Raw genomic sequence first — 12146 nt, 5'->3', positions numbered from 1 at the left:
TTCAGTTCTAGAAATTCTATTAAAACACTATCTCTATTGATATTCTCATTTTGTTCAGGCATAGTTTTCCTGGTTTCATTTGGTTGTCAGTTTTCTCTTATGGTTCATTGAGCTTCTCTAAGATGGTTATTTTGACTCTGTCATATAATTCTTAGGTCTCTATTTCATTAAGGTAGGTTTTTGTGCTGGCCTGAGGCAAGAGCTATCCTGGGTTAAATGCACCAGATTTCTTTATCCATTTCAAGGGGCTGGGCTTGGCTTCACACTTGTCTGGGATACTGTGATTTCTTAACTAGTTTCTGGAGTTCTTGTAAAGGCTTTTTAGATGGTATATGTTGTTAAGCTGGTGTTTCCTTGGGGGAATGAAGTCTGAGGGTTTTATTTTGGTATCTTGCTAAAGTCTCCCTGTAGGATCATTTAAAAAGTGTATCCTTTTTACTTATTCGTAATCTTCACAATATGAGTGGCAACTAATATTCCTGCAGTAGTAAAGCTAGCTATAATATTTTAAACATCTTAAGGAAATTTACAGACATTGCATTTATCCTGAGAAAACCTTGCAAGAGAGCCGTTCTATTCTTCTGTTCCAGTTTCGGTAAAAGGTTATCTAAGAAGTTAAACTTACCCAAGGTTAACATTAGGTTGGGATTCAGCCTCAGGTCTGCCTGGCTCCAAAGCCCCTGCTTTTCCTCCTCTATCCCTTTCTGCTGTAGGTCTTTTGGCAAAGAACACACATTATTGAAATATGTTTGTCACAGAGAGGTTTGTTGTATATATAACTTCTGAAATACTATTGAAGGTAACTACCAGTATAAATTACTGCATTAGTAATGCTTCGGATGTGAAGAAGATTTTGGTTGGCTTATTCCTTGAATTTTGCACCTTTTTACTAACAAGTTTAATTTTGTTGTTAAAAATTTGGGTTAACTTAGATTTTTCTAATAATCACAGCATTGCCATAGGGCATTTTTTTCTTTGCATTCTTGTTTATTAGAATAAAATATGAAGCCACACTAAAAAAAAAATCTACCAATAGATTTATTAAATAAACAATGCATACAACTGGAAACAGTATTGGCATTAAATATAAGAGCATGATATTTACCGCTATTGAAAGATGTTCATATATTAAAAATTAAATAGAAAGCAATCAACAGCATAATAAAACTGTGAAGAAAGGGGATTATTTATAAAGTTGGCTCTTGGCTAGCATCTGAAAACTCAGAAGGGCCATAGGGTATTAACTTCAGTCAACACATTACTATTCTGTTATAGACTTCAGGAAAAAAGATTTTCTCTAAAAATAATAACTTATCTGCAGGCCATAAGCTTGATGCATATCCAAATTAGAGCAAATTCTGAAGACTGTCAATTAATGATTATCATTCAACTCCTCTAACTTTACATGAAAAGAAACTAGAAACGCTGTTAGAGATTCATGTGTATGCATAAATAGTGATGGTGGAGAATTACCTAACACACCAAAGTGCAATCTTTTCCATGCCTATTTAATTTTTTTTCTCAAGGAATCAAATATCTTACAGGCATCCTATAATTAATCTCCATATACCTTGACATTTCTCCATAATTCTGTTTAATTAGAATTAACAGTGATATTAATTATGCAGGCAAATGAAGCAGACTGTTTCCTAATGGTTAAGAATCACTGAGCGCTCCCATTGTGTGACCTTAGGCAAGATCCCTAAATTTTCTTCATCTCCAAGAGGGGTCTGGGAAACAATAGAACATATTTCCTTGCTGAGTATCAGGCTTTAAATACAATAAGTCAAAAGTGTTTGGAACGTGGAGATAAACCAATGAATGTTACTATATTTTAGGGAAGGCTGGTACAAGTGGAAATGTTTCATCAGTTTATTTAGAAGAGATAAATATATATTTAAATTCTTCTGACACATGGAATAAACTTTAAAGAGTCAATGGGATATTTTACAAAATAAAATATTTCTAAAGCATGAAAACACCGAAATGATTTTCAACTCAGAAAGTATTGAACATATTTGCTCTATGAACTTTTATTATCTATCCAGGTGTATTCAGTTCAGTTCAGTTCAGTTGCTCAGTTGTGTCCAACTCTTTGCGACCCCATGAATTGCAGCACGCCAGGCCTCCTTGTCCATCACCATCTCCTGGAGTTCACTCAAACTTACATCCATCGAGTCGGTGATGCCATCCTGCCATCTCATCCTCTGTCGTCCCCTTCTCCTCCTGCCCCCAATCCCTCCCAGCATCAGAGTCTTTTCCAATGAGTCAACTCTTCACATGAGGTGGCCAAAGTACTGGAGTTTCAGCTTTAGCATCATTCCTTCCAAAGAACACCCAGGGCTGATCTCCTTCAGAATGGACTGGTTGGATCTCCTTGCAGTCCAAGGGACTCTCAAGAGTCTTCTCCAACACCACAGTTCAAAAGCATCAATTCTTCAGTGCTCAGCTTTCTTCACAGTCCAACTCTCACATCCATACACGACCACAGGAAAAACCATAGCCTTGACTAGACGGACCTTTGCTGGCAAAGTAATGTCTCTGCTTTTGAATATGCTATCTAGGTTAGTCATAACTTTCCTTCCAAGGAGTAAGCGTCTTTTAATTTCATGGCTGCAATCACCATCTGCAGTGATTTTGGAGCCCCTCAAAATAGAGTCTGACACTGTTTCTACTGTTTCCCCATCTATTTCCCATGAAGTGATGGGACCAGATGCCATGATCTTCGTTTTCTGAATGTTGAGCTTGAAGTCAGCCTTTTCACTCTCCTCTTTCACTTTCATCAAGAGGCTTTTTAGTTCCTCTTCACTTTCTGCCATAAGGGTGGTGTCATCTGCATATCTGAGGTTATTGAGATTTCTCCCGGCAATCTTGATTCCAGCTTGTGCTTCTTCCAGCCCAGTGTTTCTCATGATGTACTCTGCATATACGTGAAATAAGCAGGGTGACAGTATACAGCCTTGACATACTGCTTTTCCTATTTGGAACCAGTCTGTTGTTCCATGTCCAGTTCTAACTGTTGCTTCCTGACCTGCATACAGATTTCTCAAGAGGCAGGCCAGGTGGTCTGGTATTCCCATCTCTTTCAGAATTTTCTACAGTTTATTGTGATCCACACAGTCAAAGGCTTTGGCAGAGTCAATAAAGCAGAAATAGATGTTTTTCTGGAACTCTCTTGCTTTTTCCATGATCCAGCGGATGTTGGCAATTTGATCTCTGGTTCCTCTGCCTTTTCTAAAACCAGCTTGAACATCTGGAAGTTCATAGTTCATGTATTACTGAAGCCTGGCTTGGAGAATTTTGAGCATTACTTTACTAGCATGTGAGATGAGTGCAATTGTGCCGTAGTTTGAGCATTCTTTGGCATTGCCTTTCTTTGGGATTGGAATGAAAACTGACCTTTTCCAATCCTGTGGCCACTGCTGAGTTTGCCAAATTTGCTTGCATATTGAGTGCAGCACTTTCACAGCATCATCTTTCAGGATTTGAAATAGCTCAACTGGAATTCCATCACCTCCACTAGCTTTGTTCATAGTGATGCTTTCTAAGGCCCACTTGACTTCACATTCCAGGATGTCTGGCTCTAGGTCAGTGATCACACCATCGTGATTATCTTGGTCTTGAAGATCTTTTTTGTACAGTTCTTCTGTGTATTCTTGCCACCTCTTCTTAATATCTTCTGCTTCTGTTAGGTCCATACCATTTCTGTCCTTTATCGAGCCCATCTTTGCATGAAATGATCCCTTGGTATCTCTAATTTTCTTGAAGAGATCTCTAGTCCTTCCTATTCTGTTGTTTTCTTCTATTTCTTTGCATTGATCGCTGAGAAAGGCTTTCTTATCTCTTCTTGCTATTCTTTGGAACTCTGCATTCAGATGCTTATATCTTTCCTTTTCTCCTTTGCTTTTTGCTTCTCTTCTTTTCACAGCTATTTGTAAGGCCTCCCCAGACAGCCATTTTGCTTTTTTGCATTTCTTTTCCATGGGGATGGTCTTGATCCCTGTCTCCTGTACAATGTCATGAACCTCCGTCCATAGTTCATCAGGCACTCTATCTATCAGATCTAGGCCCTTAAATCTATTTCTCACTTCCACTGTATAATCATAAGGAATTTGATTTAGGTCATACCTGAATGGTCTAGTGGTTTTCCTTACTTTCTTCAATTTCAGGTGTACTGGGGAAAGCAAATCAAGCCTTTACTCAGGCAATTACAATATAGTTGGGGAAGCCTGGCATGTTTTGAGAAAGACAAATAGAATGTTAGGTGTCAAAATGAATGGAAACTTGCAATAGGAATTCTACAAAAGAGAGCATGGTGAGGGGGAGTGGTACAAGGCAGCCTCATGAAGAAGAGCTCTGAGCTTGGGGAGTTTGACTGGAGAAGAGAAGACCCTTTAGACGAGGGGCATGTGGTACATGCATTCTTCCCTGGTGGCTCAGTGGTAAAGAATCAGCCTGCCAATGCCTGCCAGTGCAGGAGACGTGGGTTTGATTCCTGGGTGGGGAAGATCTCCTGGAGAAGGAAATGGCAATCCACTCCAGTATTCTTGCCTGGAAAATCCCATGGATGGAGGAGCTTGGCAGGCTACAGTCCATGGGGTCACAAAGAGTTGGACACGACTTAGGGACTAAACAACAACAACAAATGTGGTACAAATAAGCAAAGAGCTTTACAAACATCAGTGATCTGTGAATTATCTTGCACACTTATTAAATGTGGCACCTGACTCACAGGTATAGAGAACAACTATGGTTACCAGTGAGGAGAGGGAAGGGGAGAGGGGCAATACAGGATTAAGAGGTACAAACAATTAGGGATAAAATAAGCTACAAGAATATATTGTACAACTGGGGATATACAAGCCAATGTTTTATGATAACTATCAATAGAATATAACCTTTAAACATTATGAATCATTACCAGAAATTTCCATAATATTACTGTATATAAACTATACTTCCATAAAAAAGCAGACTACTTTTTAAAACATTCCTTACCCAAAATTAAAGTGCAGGCAAAAAACTGAACAAAATTTTTTAAAATGTGTGAAAGAAAAAGGGCCAATAACTCAAAAAATGTAATGATTATTACAGCCATCATCAATGACAAATGCTAACCTCCTTCGTGTAACCAATTAACAAAAGGCAATGACCATATAGAAAAATGAGACTAATAAAATTTCATAAAGTGAGGAAATAAAAATTTAACACATTTATTTATTTGATAAATAAACCAAAAAATATTTTTACCTTCATATACAATGAACTGTAAACTAAAAAACAAAACACCAGTTTTTAGCTATAGTTTGAGAAAAAATTAAAACTGTAAATTCATTTTTTAGGGGTATAAACGTACACCATATTTCATAAGTTATGTGGCTGTACACACCCAAAGTCTTTCTTAACATATGTGCATGCATGCAAACTCATTTTAGTCGTGTCTGACTCTGTGCGACCCCATGGACTGTACCCGCCAGGCTCCTCTGTACGGAGATAATAGCCAAATGATTGAGAAACATGTCAAAACTAATGGAGAGCCTACCCCTGGCCTTACCAAGTGGTTAGAAAAGTATTCTGGACCTGTGCAGGAAAATACACGAGTCCATCTGGCTAGTTTACAGCCATTTCCTCCCACTGTTTTAGTCTGGGTTTTCTAACTAGTAGGTTTAACTGGATGGGACAATCTAAATGAGTGACAAAGACGCATCATGACTCTGGGGACTTTGCCTTTCTTTCCTGTTTAATAATTTAATTTGTAGATTGTTAAATGATTTAAGTCCCAGGAAGCGTAGAAGGCTCTTAAGCTTTTGCTTCCACTGGGCTTTTTAACCCAAAGAATCAAATGACAGTCTGTGAGACAAACGATAGTGACTTTGTGAGTTTTTCTGGCCTTTTGGCATGAGATGAAGAGGCCAGACGTTTTCTGTTTCCAGAGATCAAATCTTAATGATAACAAGAAAGCCCGCGTTCTCTGATGTGGAAACAGGAAACCTGTAAATCTTTGTGTCCTGCTCTGCTTCTATTTCCTGACAAGTCGGCTACTTGAACGCCCGTCCCTTGGAGCACTTATACCGACAACATGAAAAGAAATTAGTTGCTTTCATTTATTTCTTCATTTCCTCATGGGAATTTCCTGCAAGCATGGATCATAATAACTTGATAAGCAAATTATTCTGTATATCTTATTTCATGTTTTTTCTAAAGAGGCGCTTTCCTTATTATCCTACCCTCTAAAATTGTAAAACAGTAAAACATTGGTGTCTGGTGGACTCCTTGGTTTCCTTTTTCACAAGACAAAGGCACTTTGTTCTGACAAATGTGACAAACCAACTTTAGTTGTAAACTGAGTAGCCAGACGATATAATATATTATTAAGTATTTATGAAGTAATCTGGGGCAATATGCAGCTGGTCCCCTGTTCCTTAACAGATGTAAGAATTCCCAGTGTATTTCCCTGATTGATTACATGAATTTCCTTATTACAGTGCTATATTTGAACACAAGTCTTTAATCATCTGATGCCTTTTCTCTGCAAGACCATCTTTCTGCAATAAAAGGGCATCTGTTTTAACAGCAGAAACTGCATTTATCCAGAGACATTCTAGATAGAAATAGATTACAATACAGATTGTATACTAGAATTACTTAATTGGAGTTGTTTAATTGTTTGTTTGAAATGAATTGTGTTGTCAGTAAGTCACTATATGTATGTTAAACATCCACATATTCCTTAATATGAGAAAGCTATCTTTGGGCTTTCTCCCCAAAATATCAGATTATTTTCCCTCACATACTATATAAACTCAGATGAATTAAGAGACTCACATAATGCTCTTCAGATAAATTTGCCTTGAAGCTGAGATTATGTCCCAAACATGGAAGTCCAAAGCCAAACTCTCATGAAAAATTCCAGTGACTATAAATAGAATTTCTAAATGCGAAATGTCATTTCAACCTTCTCCATGTCACAGCTTGACTCTCATAATTGCTCTTGTTGCCTTATTTCCTTTAGTACACTGTGACCATTTCCTGAGGTGACTGGGTACTGTGTGATCTTTTTCACTTACATTCGGTATCATCGTATGAACATTATCTGATAGGGAAAGGAGCCTAGTCATAACATAAGCAACTCAACACAGCCGACCTTTAAAACTGCTGGTTGCTTTAATAAGACACCAACACTGCCAGCAGCAATGTTATTCTTGAGCCTCTTAAGGGTTCATTTCAGTGGTTGTTTTCCATTACATCCATTAATGTAATCTACACAGCAGGGCTGTCTCTAACTATGTTATTAATTATTATGACGTCCTGTTATGCAAATTGAAATATAGATATGGATTTCAAGACCTTGAATGGGAACATAAAAACAACCAAGTTAAATCATTTCATTTAGCAAAGCAGCGAGTAAAAACAAAAGACTTTCCTAAACCACACAGCTGTGGCATAACTGACCTTGATTTCCAAGGTCAGCACTGGATGGAGCAGAATTGATGGCTTTTGCTGACACTTATTGAATAGATTATGCTAGAAACCTTCTGCTACTATGGCTATAGAATCAACTTGAGGATACAACAACAAAACATACAAAATTTTAAGTCACAGAGAAACAAGAGTAGGAAATTTTCATAATTTTCATTATTAATTACATATCAGCTTCTATATTTTCCTTTCCAGATGGCACAATGATAAAGAATCCACCTGCCAATGCAGAAGATGCAAGAGATGTGGGTTAGATCCCTGGGTTGGGAAGATCCCCTGGAGCAGGAAATGGCAACCCACTCCAGTATTTTTGCCTGGAAAATCCCATAGACAAAGGAGCCTGGTGGCCTACAGTCTGCTGCTGCTGCTTCTGCTAAGTCGCTTCAGTTGGGTCCGACTCTGTGAGACCCCATAGACGGCAGCCCACCAGGCTTCCCCATCCCTGGGATTCTCCAAGAACACTACAGTCTATGGGGTTGCAAAGAACCGAACATGACTGAGCAACTGAGCGCACACACGACTTAGGTTTTATTATATAGATACAGAAATGTTTCACTAGTAATTTCTATAGACCATGTAAACTGAAAAAACAAAGGTTAAACAGTTAGTATTTAAGTCTTTTGCTATGTAGTTCAGAAACTAGAAATTAGGATTTTCAAGTTGAAAAGCAATTTCTTTGAAAAGTCCAAATAAAATTATTACTCTACCTAGAGATGAGGCCAGAAAGTCACACATCTATGAAGACAATAAAAACTCAAAATTACATAAGAATAAGACAGGTTTATATCTTCTTCACCCATAAAGATTTCCTTCTTTTAGTGGATGTTCAAGAGTATTTTATGAACCTGCGAATGAGAACAGAAGGGCGAAGCAAATTCAAATAGTTCATTTAGATAAAATCTGTGTAGCCATTAAATCTCAAAACCTCAGCAATATCTATGGAGTTATTTCTATTTCCATGTGCTCTAAGTTCATGTTAACTAATACAATCTGTACCTATTTATGATGGTTTCATCTCCTTTTTAATTCCTACTTCTCTGCCCTCAGGGAAAATGCCGACTTCCAACTATCATTTGAAATTAACTTCTCTTTTTCTTATATGTTAAAAGATGACTACACCTTTAGTTTATTGCAAATATCAAAGACAACCAGCAATCTCTTCATCATTTCCTCAACTATGCAACTCAAAGTACGTCTGTTTCCATCTGAAAATATGCTTGCTGATTCCCAAGGCTAAATCCCGCTGTCCTGTAACCTAACTCTGCCTTCTCCTCCTGTATTTACCCTCAGTTTATTTAGTAAATAGTCCTCTTCAGTCACCTGGTGGAGTTTTTCTCCTTGATCCATAAACATGTTCTGGTTAGTTCTAAATTGAACAACATTATTTTATACTAATGCATTATACTAATGCCTTTTCATTTTCATGCCTACACACTGGGAAAGACTGATGCTGGGAAAGACTGAAGGCAAAAGGAAAAGAGGCGGCAGAGGACGAGATGGTTAAATTGCATAACTGACTCAACTGACATGAATCTGAGCAAACTCTGGGAGACAGTGGAGGACAGAGGAGCCTGGCAAGCTGTAGTTTGTAGCTGCAAAGAGTCAGACACAACTTAGTGACTGAACAACAATAACAATGCCTTTTCAGGTTCTTTTCCTGCATTTTTCAGGCAAACTGAGTTTATCCATTAAAAGGCACAATATAACAGAATGCTTAGTGCCAAGGGGGAAATGTTTAAAATATATTTTAAAGGTAAATACAAAACCAAGTAGACAGGATGATTCCAATTTTGTGAAAAATATGTATGTTTACATAGGAAAAGGTGTACAAGGCTATATACACACAAAGAGAGACGCACATACACCCAGAGAGATAGAGATATGAGACAGAGAGAGACAGATTTTTCTGGGTAATGACATACATTTTTACTTGAGCTATATCCAATTGCCTAATTAGGTTAAGTGAGGGGAAAATGTGCAGTACTGGGGAGGTTGCCACTGTAAGGACAAGGTCCAAAGGTCTGGGGTCAAAGATTAGGGTTCAAGTTCTAATTCTGTCACTTACTAGGTTAAGGGATGTGGCCTTAAGCAAGTTCCTTAACCTCTGAGACTCAGTTTTCTTCATCTGAAAATAAGGATATTACTAAATATTTTATATACTTTGAAAAATTAGTGGTGGGCTTTTCCAAGGATGAGTTACCAATGAGTCATTATAATAGATGCTATTTACCCATCCCTGGTAGAATGATGTTCTATCCACATTTCCCCAAACATATGTGGGTGATCAACTGCCAGAGGGCATAGGGCTTCAGCAGCAGAAACTATAATAATTGTGTGTTTCAGTACAATTAGCAGGTGATTGACTTCACTCTTTCTTGGCAGAGAGTATGCTCCATTCTGGGCTTCCCTGGTGGCTCAAATGGTAAAGAATCTGCCTACAACACAGAAGACCTGGGTTCAATCCCTGGGTTGGAAAGATCCCATGGAGGAGGATATGACAATCCACTCCAGTATTCTTGCCTGGATGGAGGAGCCTGGTGAGCTACACTGCATGGGGTCATAAAGAGCTGGACATGACTGAGTGACTAACATTTTCACTTTCCATGCTCCATTCTGCCCTTTGCTGTGGGATGTCATTCTGGGGCAGGAAAACCCTACTTCTAAACTCAAGTGTGCTTTAGGATAAACTCTTCATTTTTACTTTATTAAAATCTAACCCCTATACACTGATTCACGTGTCTTAACCTCTCATAGAGTGGAATTTGTGAAGATCATATATTTTTCAAGGTTCAGTCCAGGATATACACTACTCTTGATTTCAATAAATAAGAAACAGAGCCAAAGTCAGAACAGTCAGGAGGAGGTGGGCTTTTTCCTCTGGGGTTTAGAGTATCTAATTCCAGTCTATTTGTTCATTCATTATTAACTTGCCTTGCTTATTATTTGGTTTCCTGGTGAGACTCCTAGGGTTGTCCCAGCTCATTCTCTGCAGGTTTATTCTCTCTTTTGGTTGAGTGCACTTTTATTTCTTTAGCAGCATCTCTTTTGTTTTATAAAGCCTCAGATGATATTTCCAACTCTCTTCTGATCTGTTGCATTTTTAAAGGAAAGAAATATTGTGCTACAGCTAAAGAGACTTTGAAGCAGCAGAGCATATATAATTTATGTCGAAGAAGGGTGAGTGAAACCATCTCTGGGACCAGCTGGTTTTAATGTGTCTGAAAGCTCAAATTTTTAGAACACAACCACATAAATGTCCTTTAGATTTGTAAGCTTGATCAATTTGCTTAGATATTTTTGGACTGGAGAACTTTACAAATGACTTCTATTTTGAAGAAAATAAAACAAAAACAAGTGGGAGCATGCTGCTTTTGAATTTTTCCTCTTCTAATGGAAATCAGAGAGGCAGCTGCAGCGTAGACAGGACTGATTGCATCTCCTGGCAGGGTCTGTGCCAGTGCCTGTACACACCCGTCCTGCATTGGACTCTCTGCAGAGCAAGGTGGTTCAGTTCAGTTCAGTTCAGTCGCTCAGTCAGGTCCAATTCTTTGTGACTCCATGGACTGCAGCACACCAGGCTCCCTGTCCATCACCATCTCCCAGAGCTTGCTCAAACTCATGTCTGTTGAATCCATGATGCCATCCAACTATCTCATCCTCTGCTGTCCCCTTCTCCTCCCGCCTTCAATCTTTCCCAGCATCAGGGTTGTCTCCAATGAGTCAGGTCTCTGCATCAGGTGGCCAAACTCTTGGAGCTTAGGCTTCAGCATCAGTCCTTCCAATGAACACTTAGGACTGACTTCCTTTACAATTGACTGGTTTGATCTCTTTGCTGCCCAAGGGACTCTCAAGACTCTTCTCCAACACTACAGTTCAAAAACGTCAATTCTTTGGTGCTCAGCTTTCTTTATGGTCCAACTCTCACATCCATACACAACTACTGGAAAAACCATAGCTTTGACTAGACAAACTTTTGTTGGGAAAGCAATGTCTCTGCTTCTTAATATGCTTTTTAGGTTTGTCATAGCTTTTCTTCCAAGGAGCAAGCATCTTTCAGTTTCATGACTGCAGTCACTGTCTGCAGTGATTTTAGAGCCCAAGAAAATAAAGTCTGTCACTGTTTCCATTGTTTCCCTATCTATTTACCATGAAGTGATGGGACCAGAAGAAGCAAAAGCTGGAATCAAGATTGCCGGGAGAAATCTCAATAACCTCAGATATGCAGATGACATCACCCTTATGGCAGAAAGTGAAGAGGAACTCAGAAGCCTCTTGATGAAAGTGAAAGTGGAGAGTGAAAAAGTTGGCTTAAAGCTCAACATTCAGAAAACAAAGATCATGGCATCTCGTCCCATCACTTCATGGGAAATAGAAGGGGAAACAGTGGAAACAGTGTCAGACTTTATTTTTTGGGGTTCCAAAATCACTGCAGATAGTGACTGCAGCCATGAAATTAAAACACGCTTACTCCTTGGAAGAAGAGTTATGACCAACCTAGACAGCATATTCAAAAGCAGAGACATTACTTTGCCAACAAAGGTCTGTCTAGTCAAGGCTATGGTTTTTCCTGTGATCATGTATGGATGTGAGAGTTGGACTGTGAAGAAAGCTGAGTGCCGAAGAATTGATGCTTTTGAACTGTGGTGCTGGAGAAGACTCTTGAGAGT

The sequence above is a fragment of the Bos indicus genome, chromosome 24 (assembly GCF_029378745.1).
Source record: "Bos indicus isolate NIAB-ARS_2022 breed Sahiwal x Tharparkar chromosome 24, NIAB-ARS_B.indTharparkar_mat_pri_1.0, whole genome shotgun sequence".
Classification (NCBI taxonomy): Eukaryota; Metazoa; Chordata; class Mammalia; order Artiodactyla; family Bovidae; genus Bos; species Bos indicus.
The sequence above is the reverse complement of the archived record's forward strand: the minus strand, read 5'-3'. Positions refer to the sequence as shown.